Source organism: Asparagus officinalis, chromosome 6, assembly GCF_001876935.1.
Source record: "Asparagus officinalis chromosome 6, Aspof.V1, whole genome shotgun sequence".
In the NCBI taxonomy this organism is placed as follows: Eukaryota; Viridiplantae; Streptophyta; class Magnoliopsida; order Asparagales; family Asparagaceae; genus Asparagus; species Asparagus officinalis.
In genome coordinates this window covers 50,238,193-50,249,018 of record NC_033799.1, presented here as the reverse complement: position 1 = coordinate 50,249,018, position 10,826 = coordinate 50,238,193, and positions in this window count along the sequence as shown.

Sequence of the window (10,826 nt, the reverse complement as noted above, 5' to 3'; positions counted from 1 at the left end):
CCTATCGTCTCGATCTGCTTCTCTAATGCATCAATCCTCGTGGAATTGTATCCTTCAGCCATCTTCTTCCTCCTTAAAACATGGACTCCTTCAAATAAAATAAGGATCTCGCCAAGCTTCTTGTATTACGATCGAGTCATGACCATACACAGGATACTCCCTTCGCAAGATATGATCGCTCTGATACCAACTTGATACGAGTTGCCGTGTGAGCAGCCTTTGATTGCGGAATTACCAAAAGGTTAGTTGAGAAGAAGACAACTAAAACACAGAACAATTCAGTATGACAAAGAAAAATACCTTCTCTAGATTATGAAGAATTAATTATTACAAATCTCTCCCTCATAATCTCACTAGAATCGAGAACAACCTCTCAATCCTCTCTAAACCCTAATATAATGATTAGAATCTCTCTTTGATTCCCTCTGGTTGTTTTAAACCCTAAAACAATCTCTTATAAAGGTGTACAAACATGGATAGCAATCTGGTAAATAACCAAACCCAACCCAAACAGGAAAACGCGTAAAAAGAGTCCCTAACAAATCTAGAAAACTCCGATGAGTCGACTCATGAATAGTTATGAGTCAACTCATGACCTCTTATGAGTCAACTCATAACTGATGAGTCGACTGGTCAGAGACTTTTGCTAACAGGGCTTGATTTCGTGAGTCAACTCATGACAGCCATAAGTCGACTCAACCTGATGAGTTGACTCATGCACATGTATGAGTCGACTCATGAGCTGAAAACCGGATTCTTTGAATCTGCTGCTCGTCATCTCGTTTCACGCTTCCACCTACGTTCCACTTTACTGTTTTACACCCCTATTCTTATGCTACCATGAGAATCATCTATCCTCAAGCTCCTGTGAGGATCGTTAAGCTCCCGAAGAGAAGATACACCCGTATCAAGCGTGACTCGAGATGGAGCTTAAAACGACGAAGGATGCTCAAGCTACTTTGAAGATGATGAAGGTTCACGTGAAGTGCGCTCGAGAAGTAATATCCGGGCAATTGGCACTCTCCAAAGTGAAGGTGGCCACGATGAAAGCAGAAGCCGTGAAGGTATTAGCTGCTGATGAAGAGTCAATGAAGGCCATGCTTCAGAGCGAGCTCGAACAAGCCTATGCGGAGTAATTGTCCAAACTTGAACAACAAGTCTATAGTCATAAGCTTAATGTAGATTGATTGTAACCTCTGTACCTACAAACCCGATTTTATTAATGAAAGGAATTTCTTTGCTCATTGTGTTTTTATTATGATTTCTCATTCTGCTTAGAATAATTAACCATAATACTTATAGCATTTTTGGGCAAACCCTCAGCTATCAACGGGTTTGATGTGCCTTTACCGATCATTGTTTGAATCGGGCAAGCATGTGACTTATCTAAATCTGTTCCACATATAACGTTTTACTAAAAGAATAAATTCTCTTAGACTTAGTGCTACGATATTGAATACGTAGACTTAAGCATCTCTCGTGAGATAGTCTTAGGATTTTTGGCAAACCATCAGCCATTAATGGATTTGATAAGCCTTTACCGATTATCGTTTGAATCAGGCTAGCACACAAATTATTTAAATCTGTTTTATATGTAACATTATTTTAAAAGAATAAACTCTCTTAGACTTAATGCTACAATTCTGAATACGTAGACTTGATCATTTTTGTGGGAACGTACCACCCAGTAACATGTGTTAGATACAGACTTATCTCTATTTAGGGATCGAGATAAAGTCCTCCATGCATGTGAGACATAGATTTTGAATGTTGAAAGATTGTGTCTTCTCTTGGGGTAAAGACGAACCTGATATCGGAGAGGAAGAATTTTATAGTCTATCTCTGGGTACTCTTTTAGAGTAAAGATGAACCCGATGCTAGAGAGGGAAAATTTTATATTCTATCTCCGGGAAAAAAAACTCAAAGTGGGATCTCCACTTCGAGAATCCAAAAAGGTGAAACTAAGAGTGGGATCTCCACTCCGAGAATTAAGAAGATTCAGATAACCCTAACTTTTATAGGATTGGTTACCTGATCTAAAAATGTAATTTCTTGTTTATCAAGATGAAATTCTTACTCCAGCCCTAACTTTTATAGGTTTGACCGAATGGAAAAGCGGAGACCTTTCGTTTATCGAAAAGGAAGTCTGATTGTGATCCTAACCATTTGATGGTTTGACCATGTAGGGGTTATTGAGATGACCCTAACTTTTATAGGTTTGGTCGTTCAACTTGGACGGAGGCCTTTCGTTTATCAAAAGTAAAAGCCCGATTTGAAAGTGGGACCTCTCATTTATTGAAGGAATCAAGAGGGTATTTTAGCTTTGGTCCTAACTATAGGAAGGTTTGACTAGGAAATGGTGGGAGTGTGGTACAAATAACAGTGGGAATGCTGATTTGTACAATCACTTTGTGGGGGTTTCGGTGTCGAGTGATAAGAACTTAACATGAAAGAGTTTGACAATTGTCAAAGATTAGCAGACTAAAATTATAGGTATTATATCTGAACTTTAACAATAGGAGTGTCGAGTGCACAGACACAGCAGGAGTTAAGTGGATTAAACTAAGAAGAATTTTAGTGGACCCACCGTCAATTAATTTAATCAGTGAGGGAATTTATGGTGGAGGATTGTGAATTATCAAGCACTCCACAATTACACTATGAGAGTTTTGTGAGGGAAGATTTAACCGAAAGAGGTCATTACATCTCATCTCAATGAAAGAGTGCTCGAAAAGTCACAGTGGAAGGGTTTTAATCATCTTGATAATGATTAAATGACCATCGTGGGAGGTTCTTAATTATTTCTTGTTTATGATTAAGGATGAATTATTCAGGTAAATGATATTTATCTTAAATAATCAGCTGATCTCAGGTTATCCTTAAGAATATTATGTACAGTATTCTCTAAGAACATCCCGTTGAATATGTTATCCTGAGCGTACTAAGGATAGTATTTTTTTAAGAACTTCATATTTATTGGCATCATGAGCTTGTCACCATCATGGATGATTAAGCGGTATGCACCGTTTGAGTAGGCTGTCTCTATCACAAATGGTTCTTCCCATTTGGGTTGGAACTTGCCTTTCTTCTTGGAGTTGAGAACCATTGGTCGCCAGATGGCAAGAACCAAGTCTCCTTCCTTAAAACTTCGTTGTCAGACTTTTTTATCGAAAGCTCGAGAGATTCTGGCTTGATAAAACTCAATTTTCTACTGAACTTCTAAACTCTTTTCATCTAACAACTCCAATTCTTCGAGACGTTTCTGATGTTATTCCTCTATTGTCATCCTTGCTGCGAGGGAAATACGAATGGAAGGAATTTGGATTTCCAAGGGAATAACAGCTTCGCATCCATACACAAGAGAATAAGGGCTTGCCCCAGTGGGCATACGGACTGTGATGCGATAGGCCCAAAGAGCTTCACTGAGTTTATCATCCTAGTCTCACTTGTTGTTTCATATGAGTTTTGACAAAATCTTTATGATTGTCTTGTTGAAAGCTTCAGCTAATCCGTTCTCCGTGGGATTGTATGTCGTTGATGAGATGTCTTTGATTTTGAATTTCCAACAAAATTTGATGAATGCATTGCTAACAAATTGAGGGTCGTTGTCGTGTACGATTCATCTTGGAACACCATATCGGTAGATAATGTGGTGTTTGATAAACTTGATGATGTCATTTGTCTTTACTTTTTTGAGTGGAACTGCTTCGGCCCACTTTGAGAAATAATCGGTGATTACCTAAATGAAGTGATCACCTTTGGCAGACGGTGGAAAAATAGGACCAACAATATACATTCCCTATGTCTCGAATGGCTATGAAGTAGCTGAAGGGTGCAGGTGCTCTGGGGGCTGGTACATATAATTTGTGTGTATTTGACACGCACGACACCGTCGGGCATAGTCAACTGCGTCCTTGACCATGGTTGGCCAATAATATCCTATTTTTTTAAGACGATCGCAGTGCTTGGGACTGGGTTGGTGTGCACCACAGGTTCCATCGTGCGCTTCTTTAAGAGCTTCTTCCGCCTCTCTAGTCGAGAGGCATTGGAGTAGCAGACCATCATATGCGTGATGATACAGCATCTGGGTCGTCGTGTTATAATAAAATCTCGACGCCCTTCGTCGGGCCGAGTCCCTTTCTTTTATATCTTGTGACAAAATATCATACATGACGTAGTTGATAATAGGGAATCACCAATCTCGAGGCTCGAGTTCAATTCTGGCCAAATACGCCTCCTTGATGTCTAAGGCGTAGTCTGGTACAAAGGGTTGGTGAGTTTTGATAGTGACCTACTGTTCTGTGTCGGGAGGTTATGCCAGAGATATCGCTAAAGCTGCTAGTGTATCTGAGTATGTGTTCTGGAGACGTAAAATGTATTCGATGAAGAAATCTTTGAACGAACCAGTCATCTCGATGGCCGCCTTGTGGTACGGTATCAGATCTTGATTTCTGACTTCGTACTCTCCTCGAATTTGGTTGACTATCAGTTGAGAATCACCAAAAGCTTTGAGATATTTGACCCCCATCTCTTTGGCGAAACTAAACCCAATGAGTAGCGTGTTTTATTCGGCTACGTTGTTGGAACATGGTTCGGTGAGTGAATAAGCTTGAGGAATCACATGTTTCTCCTTGGAAACTAGAACAACTCCTAAGGAAGTTTTAGAACATCCAGGAAAACTTGCCACGTTGGTTGCTCGGGAAGCACCATTGAAGTATAATTGCTACACCTGTTAATGAAAGGTAGTGTTGACTTTGTGGGTTTCATCCGGCAAATCTTTATATAATTCGGCTACATCTGTCATAGGGTTAGCTACCAAAATATCACAAATCGTTTAACCCTTAATTGACTTCTGTTGTTTGAAGTGTAGGTCGTACTGGGACAAGAGTAAGGCCTATTTTGCTAGTCGCTAATTCACAGAGGCCGGCTGCGTCATGAATACTCGAACTGGGTTAACGTTAGAAATAACATAGATCATCTGTCCAACAATGTAATGCCGCATCTTTTGGATGGAGAATACCAAAGCGAGACATTCCTTTTTGATCATTAGATATCGAGATTCAGCACTAACCAAAGTTTGACTTAAGTAATAGACGGCTTATTCATGACCGTTATCATCGTCTTGTGCAAGCAAAGCACTTAACGAGTGGTTCATCACCTTAATATAAATCAAGAACGGTTTACCCGACTTCAATGTAATAAAGACGAGAGGATTCCCCAGATATACTTTGATATCTTTGAATGCCTTCTGACAGGCATCGTCCCAAATAAAAGATACGCCCTTCTTCGTGAGCTTGGTAAATGATTGGCATTTCCCGGATAGATTCGAGATGAACCGATGGATATAGGCTGGTCTCCCTTGCGATCCTCGGAGTTCCTTAAGGTTTCTTGGGGGTTGCAATTCATGTATATCTTTCACCTTATCGGGATCAATGCGGATACCCCTTGTGGTGATGACGAATCCTAAGAACTTACAGCTGGACATTCTGAGGATAGACTTAGTGGGATTCATCTTTAATTGGTGAGTCTGCATGAGATCGAACGTCGTCCTCAAGTCTTTGACATAGTCGTCTTTGTTATGGCTTTTCATGACCAGGTCATCAACATAACATTCAACTGTCTTCCGGAGATGTTCCTGGAAAATCTTCGATATTGCCCGTTGATAGGTGGCTCCTGCATTCTTCAATCCAAAAGCATGATCGTGTAGCAGAAGACACCAAGGGGTGTACTGAATGCGATATAATTTTCGTCATCCGGGTGCATCTTGATTTGATTATAACCCGAGAACCCGTCCATGAAGGACATCCTCTCGAATCCGCATGTGTTGTCGATAATAACGTCTGTAATTGGAAGAGGGAAATCGTCCTTTGGGCAAGCAGTGTTCAGGCCTCTAAAGTCAATATAGATTCTGATTTTCCCATTCTTTTTAAGGACCGGTATGATATTTGCTAACCAATCAGGATGTTGCTCTTCCCTAATAAAACCTGAGTCAATTAACTTTTTAACCTCCGACTCGATCGCTTCCATAATTTGCGGACGAAATCATCTTTACTGTTGCTTCACAGGTTTTGCATCTGATTTGATGTTAAGGCAATGGACTGCCACGTTTGAATCAAGTCTTAGCATATCTTCGTAATTCTAGGTAAAAACGTCTATGTATTCCCTGATTAGGGAAATCAATTCTTCCTTTTCGTCTGGTGAAAGACTATCACTGACAAATATGAGCTTCGGATTTGCTTCGTCGTCCATGTTCACTGGACCACTTTATCTTCAGTGGGAGGTTACCTTTGCTCAACCCGGTCCCCATACTGAATATTCAGGTGATGGATTCACGGGTCTTCCTAGGTTGGCAATTGATCGTCTTCCTCTATTATGGCGGGATCGACTATGGCCACATTTGACATCAGGCTTTTGAATATTTCTCCAAAACTGACGTCGGAATCCTAACTAGAAGAATTGGATGAGTATCTGTCCTTATTCACTAGTTGATCGATGATTTGCCAGCAACATTCATTATTGGATGAACAGGCGTAGCCCAGGCCCCTTTTATGGCCATAATAATTATCGGGTTTTCCTTTCAGTACATAGGCCAGACGAGGTAGAACTCGTGGGCCTCGACCAAAAAAAAGACCTTCTTCGAGTACAAAATTTTATCCATATTTCTTCATAAAGTTACGTGATTATTGACTGTATTTGAATAAATGAGGCCCGGTTCTCTCCTCGTCACTATTTTCCTTTGAGAAGGGATCTGGTGGTGGAGATACTTTCTCTTTGCCAAAAACTAATTCTTTTTTACCCCCTGCCTTAGCATGAATGATAAGGGTCATTCCAAATGAGTTTTGGACATACTTTTTCGTCAGACAAAACGACCGAAGTGGCATGTGTATGTCGGGATTATCGTACAATCCCTACATTTCATTATCAAGACAAGGTGAATACTCTAAATCGTCATTTATTACTTCTTCAACAAATTGTCAATTACAACTACTATCTAACGATTCACCATCATCAAGAATAATTACAAAGGGTACAATGTATTTTAATACAAAACCTCCATTGTAATCAAACCCAGCTTTAGTATCAGCTTCTTCTCCACTGTCCGCGCCTTGGGCCAATAATTCAGTATCGGACTTAGCACCATAAAGAAATGAGTCAGTGAAATAATTTTCCAATCCCTTAAACGGTTGTTTATCCGAGACCACTGTCTTGATCTCATTATTGGTGCCTACATATTTTAGACACTGATGGAGAGTGGAGGGGACTATAAGATTACTATGGATCCAGGGTCGACCTAAAAGTAAATTATAGCATGTTTCCACATCGATCACATAGCACGTGACTTTGGACCTTAAATCCCCAAGTTGGCACTTCACCCAGATTTTACCCAATGGTCTAGACCCACTAGTAATGAATCTGTAAATAACAGTACATGTCGAAGCTAACTTGGTGGTCGGGATTCCAAGATTGTACATCAATCGGAGTGGCATGATGCTGATAGCGGATCCCAGATCAACTTGGATCCGATTGACAACGTTGGAGCCGATGTACCTGGTGAAGTACAGAGACCTATTATGCTTTAAATTTCTCACTTGCATGTCATCCTTAGTGAATATGATACAAGGAAACTGTTTAGCCGCCAAATTGCAATGTTGAACTAGTGGCTTGGGCTCTACGGGACTGGCTTGATTTGAGTGAGGAATACATCAGAGTCAGCCAGGGCTTCTTGTAGGGCCTGCCTATTGTCTATGGAAAGACGTAATAACTCGTATAGAGTTATTCTCACTGGGATGTTAAATAGCTGAGTCATAACATCGAAGCGGTATGGTGTGCTTGAACTTCCCGATTTATCTCTTCCAATTGGATGACTGAATCAAAACTGTTTCGGGTTCTGAACCTCCTGGCATTGGGGCTCTTTCTCCTTTTGCTTATTAGTTAGTTATTGCTTAGTTTTTCCTACAGGTGCACGGGAAGTTGTAACTACCCTAGCTCAGTCAACATTTTAGCATTTGAATCAGAGGCTTTGGGATACTTATAATGGTATTCGTTCCCACCCCTGGTAGCGAAGAATTCATGTTCGTCTTCAGAAAGTAATAAGGTAAGGATGTCTTCATCATCTTCCTCAGGGATTGCTATGGCGGGACAGCAGGATTTGCCCTTACCCTTGGACTTCTTCTTAGACGAGGGTCACGCCCATTGTTCATCTTCAAGTAAATCTGGATGGATCCAAAGAATTTTTCTGTTAGGGGTAGTGTGCTACACAAGAATTTTATCCATGGGGATCGTCATTAATAGTCTTCACCTCCACATTTGATACGGACTCTGGCTTGCCTCCACATTTGATACGGGCTCTGGCTGAAACTATGATAGAGGGACAGAGCCGAAGCTGATAGAAACTGGATTTGTACCCACCTTTTTTTTCTTGGGTTGCTTTGTGGTGATGATACCAACGTCGATCAAGGCTTGGATCTTGTCCTTAAGGGTGTAGCACATCTTAGTAGGATGATGGACCCGTTTGTGAAAGGCATAATACTTTGAATCCATTATCCTCTTGGCTTCTTCCTCGTTAGTGATTGGAGGCAATTTGATCTTATTGTTATCCAGGAGATATTTGAAGATAGCAAGAACTTCATCTTTCTTAAAGGAGTATTCATTTGGGAATTTTGGTTAAGAAGTCTTATGCTGCCTTTAAGGTTGTTGTTGCCACTGAGAGGGTGACTTCTGTGGCATTTGTTATTATGGTTGTAGTTAGAATGTCTGATTCGCATCAACTGCATTCGTCGGCATCCTCCCTTTACCATGAGGGATAAAGTTTTGTTTTGGAGCATTAGCCGCCGGTTGACCTCTTTCAGTCTTCTTCCGCTTGAGTAAGCGTTCGGCTGGCTCTCCAAGTACCTTCAATTCTTTCTAGGTTTTAGATGGTACCATACCTATGGCTTCCAGCACATCCAAAGAAAGGTTATTGTGACATGTCTGAAGAATGAATTCCTTCGTGACCGGATTTCGACAATTCATTGCCTTATTTCGGAAGTGTTTGACGAATACATCAACCGACTCTCCTTCCTTTTGCTTTTCGTTGAATAGAGTCCTGATTGATACTTCAGTATCATTGTTAAAGAAATTCGTGAGGAACATGCTCTCCATATCATCCCAACTATTGATGCTCCTAGATTTGAGACGGTGGTACCACTCAAAGACGGCTCCACGAAGGGTGCTGACAAATGATCGGACTATCAAAGATTCGTTACCAGAGATTATGCTAAGGTGGCATTTAAAATAAATCAGATGCAGAGTAGGCGATCCTCTCCCATCAAATGGCTTGAAGTTAATTAAGTTGAACATCATCGGATATGGAATCTATTCTCATTCCCTCGTATATGGACATGAGATACCAGTTTTCTTCACCTTTTAAGTAGACATCAAAGCGTTGACTTTGCTCTTGAGATCCTTCATCTTCTTGTCTTCGCTCGTACTTTTCTTTGAGGGTTGCTGAGAAGGTTGAGAGGATTCCACTGGACCACCCCCAGGATTATTGTCATTGGGAGGAGTATCAGCGTTGGGATCTTCCTCCCCTTTTGAGTCGTTGTCTACTTCATTAGCATTATTGTGACAATTGGATTCAGCCTGCTGATTCAAAAAGGATTGAAGCTGTTGGGCATGTAACTCCCTCACACGCTGCATGTTCAACTCCATTTCCATCTTCATCTCAGCACCGAGCTCTTCTTTCTAATTAGCTAGAGCGTTTTTGAGCTTTTGAGCTAACTGGTCGGGAGTGATGGTGAACGTCTCTCGGACTCGTCCTTTGCTAGAAACAGTGGCATTCGAAGCGACTGTAGAGCAAACGTCTGATGCTTCATCATCCGAGGATAATCCTCTGCTCATTCGCTGATAATCCTTTGGTCTGATAGCTCCGACTCGCAGCCGAGTTAAACGCTATGACATTTCTAGAAAAGGTTCAGGACTGAAATGCTGTGTTGATTTCCCTTTGTTGGTCACAATTATGGTGACTTCTGGGAGTTCATCATCTTGAACGGCCGACCTTTTCTTGCAGAAACACATCAGCTTGGGCTTCAATGTTTCACTAGAAAGTCTTTCAAATACTAAGACCCTTTGTGGAGTGGTCTTAGGGCAGCTACACTCTGATAATACTATCCTGATAAGCTTGGTACACGGACAGTGAGAATCCATTTCCTGAGTACTTCTCTTCAGAGTCTTGTTCGTACCCCCAGTCCGATAGTACAACTCATCAGCCTGATTATTAGAGCAACCTATCATGTGCTGGCATGATTTCCCAAGTATAACATTATCATCCTCTGACGAACACGTTTCCTCTTGGGGACATAGTGTCTTATTGGCATTCTCAAGAGTCACGTGTTTGGAACTACACCTTTGTGAGTGTGGGATCCGAACAGGCTCTTGGACTTCAACTCGTAATCTGAGATGAGTAGTTACAGGTGTTTTCTCAACATGAGAGGCTCTTGACTTGTTGGGAGGGTGCGCACAACCCCCAGTTTGACGAATTGCTATAGGGTTCATTCGCTGAACCCAAGAACTCTTTAACCGGGGCTTTGCCTCGACCCTCATGCAAAGGACCAAGGTGATCTATGATTTTCATCTTGAATCGGGAAAGGTTCATGATGTTTTGGGGTTCCACTGGAGATGCGGGATCAATTGGAGTAGGAGCGTAACTTGACGGGATCGGAAAAAATGGTGTAGAACACCTTCTATCTCGGCCTTAGCGTGGATCACCTTGGGGTGATGCGCACTTGGTCGGGTCACCTAGGGGTGACCCGCTGATGGCCGGGTTACCTCTAAGTGACCCGCGGCTG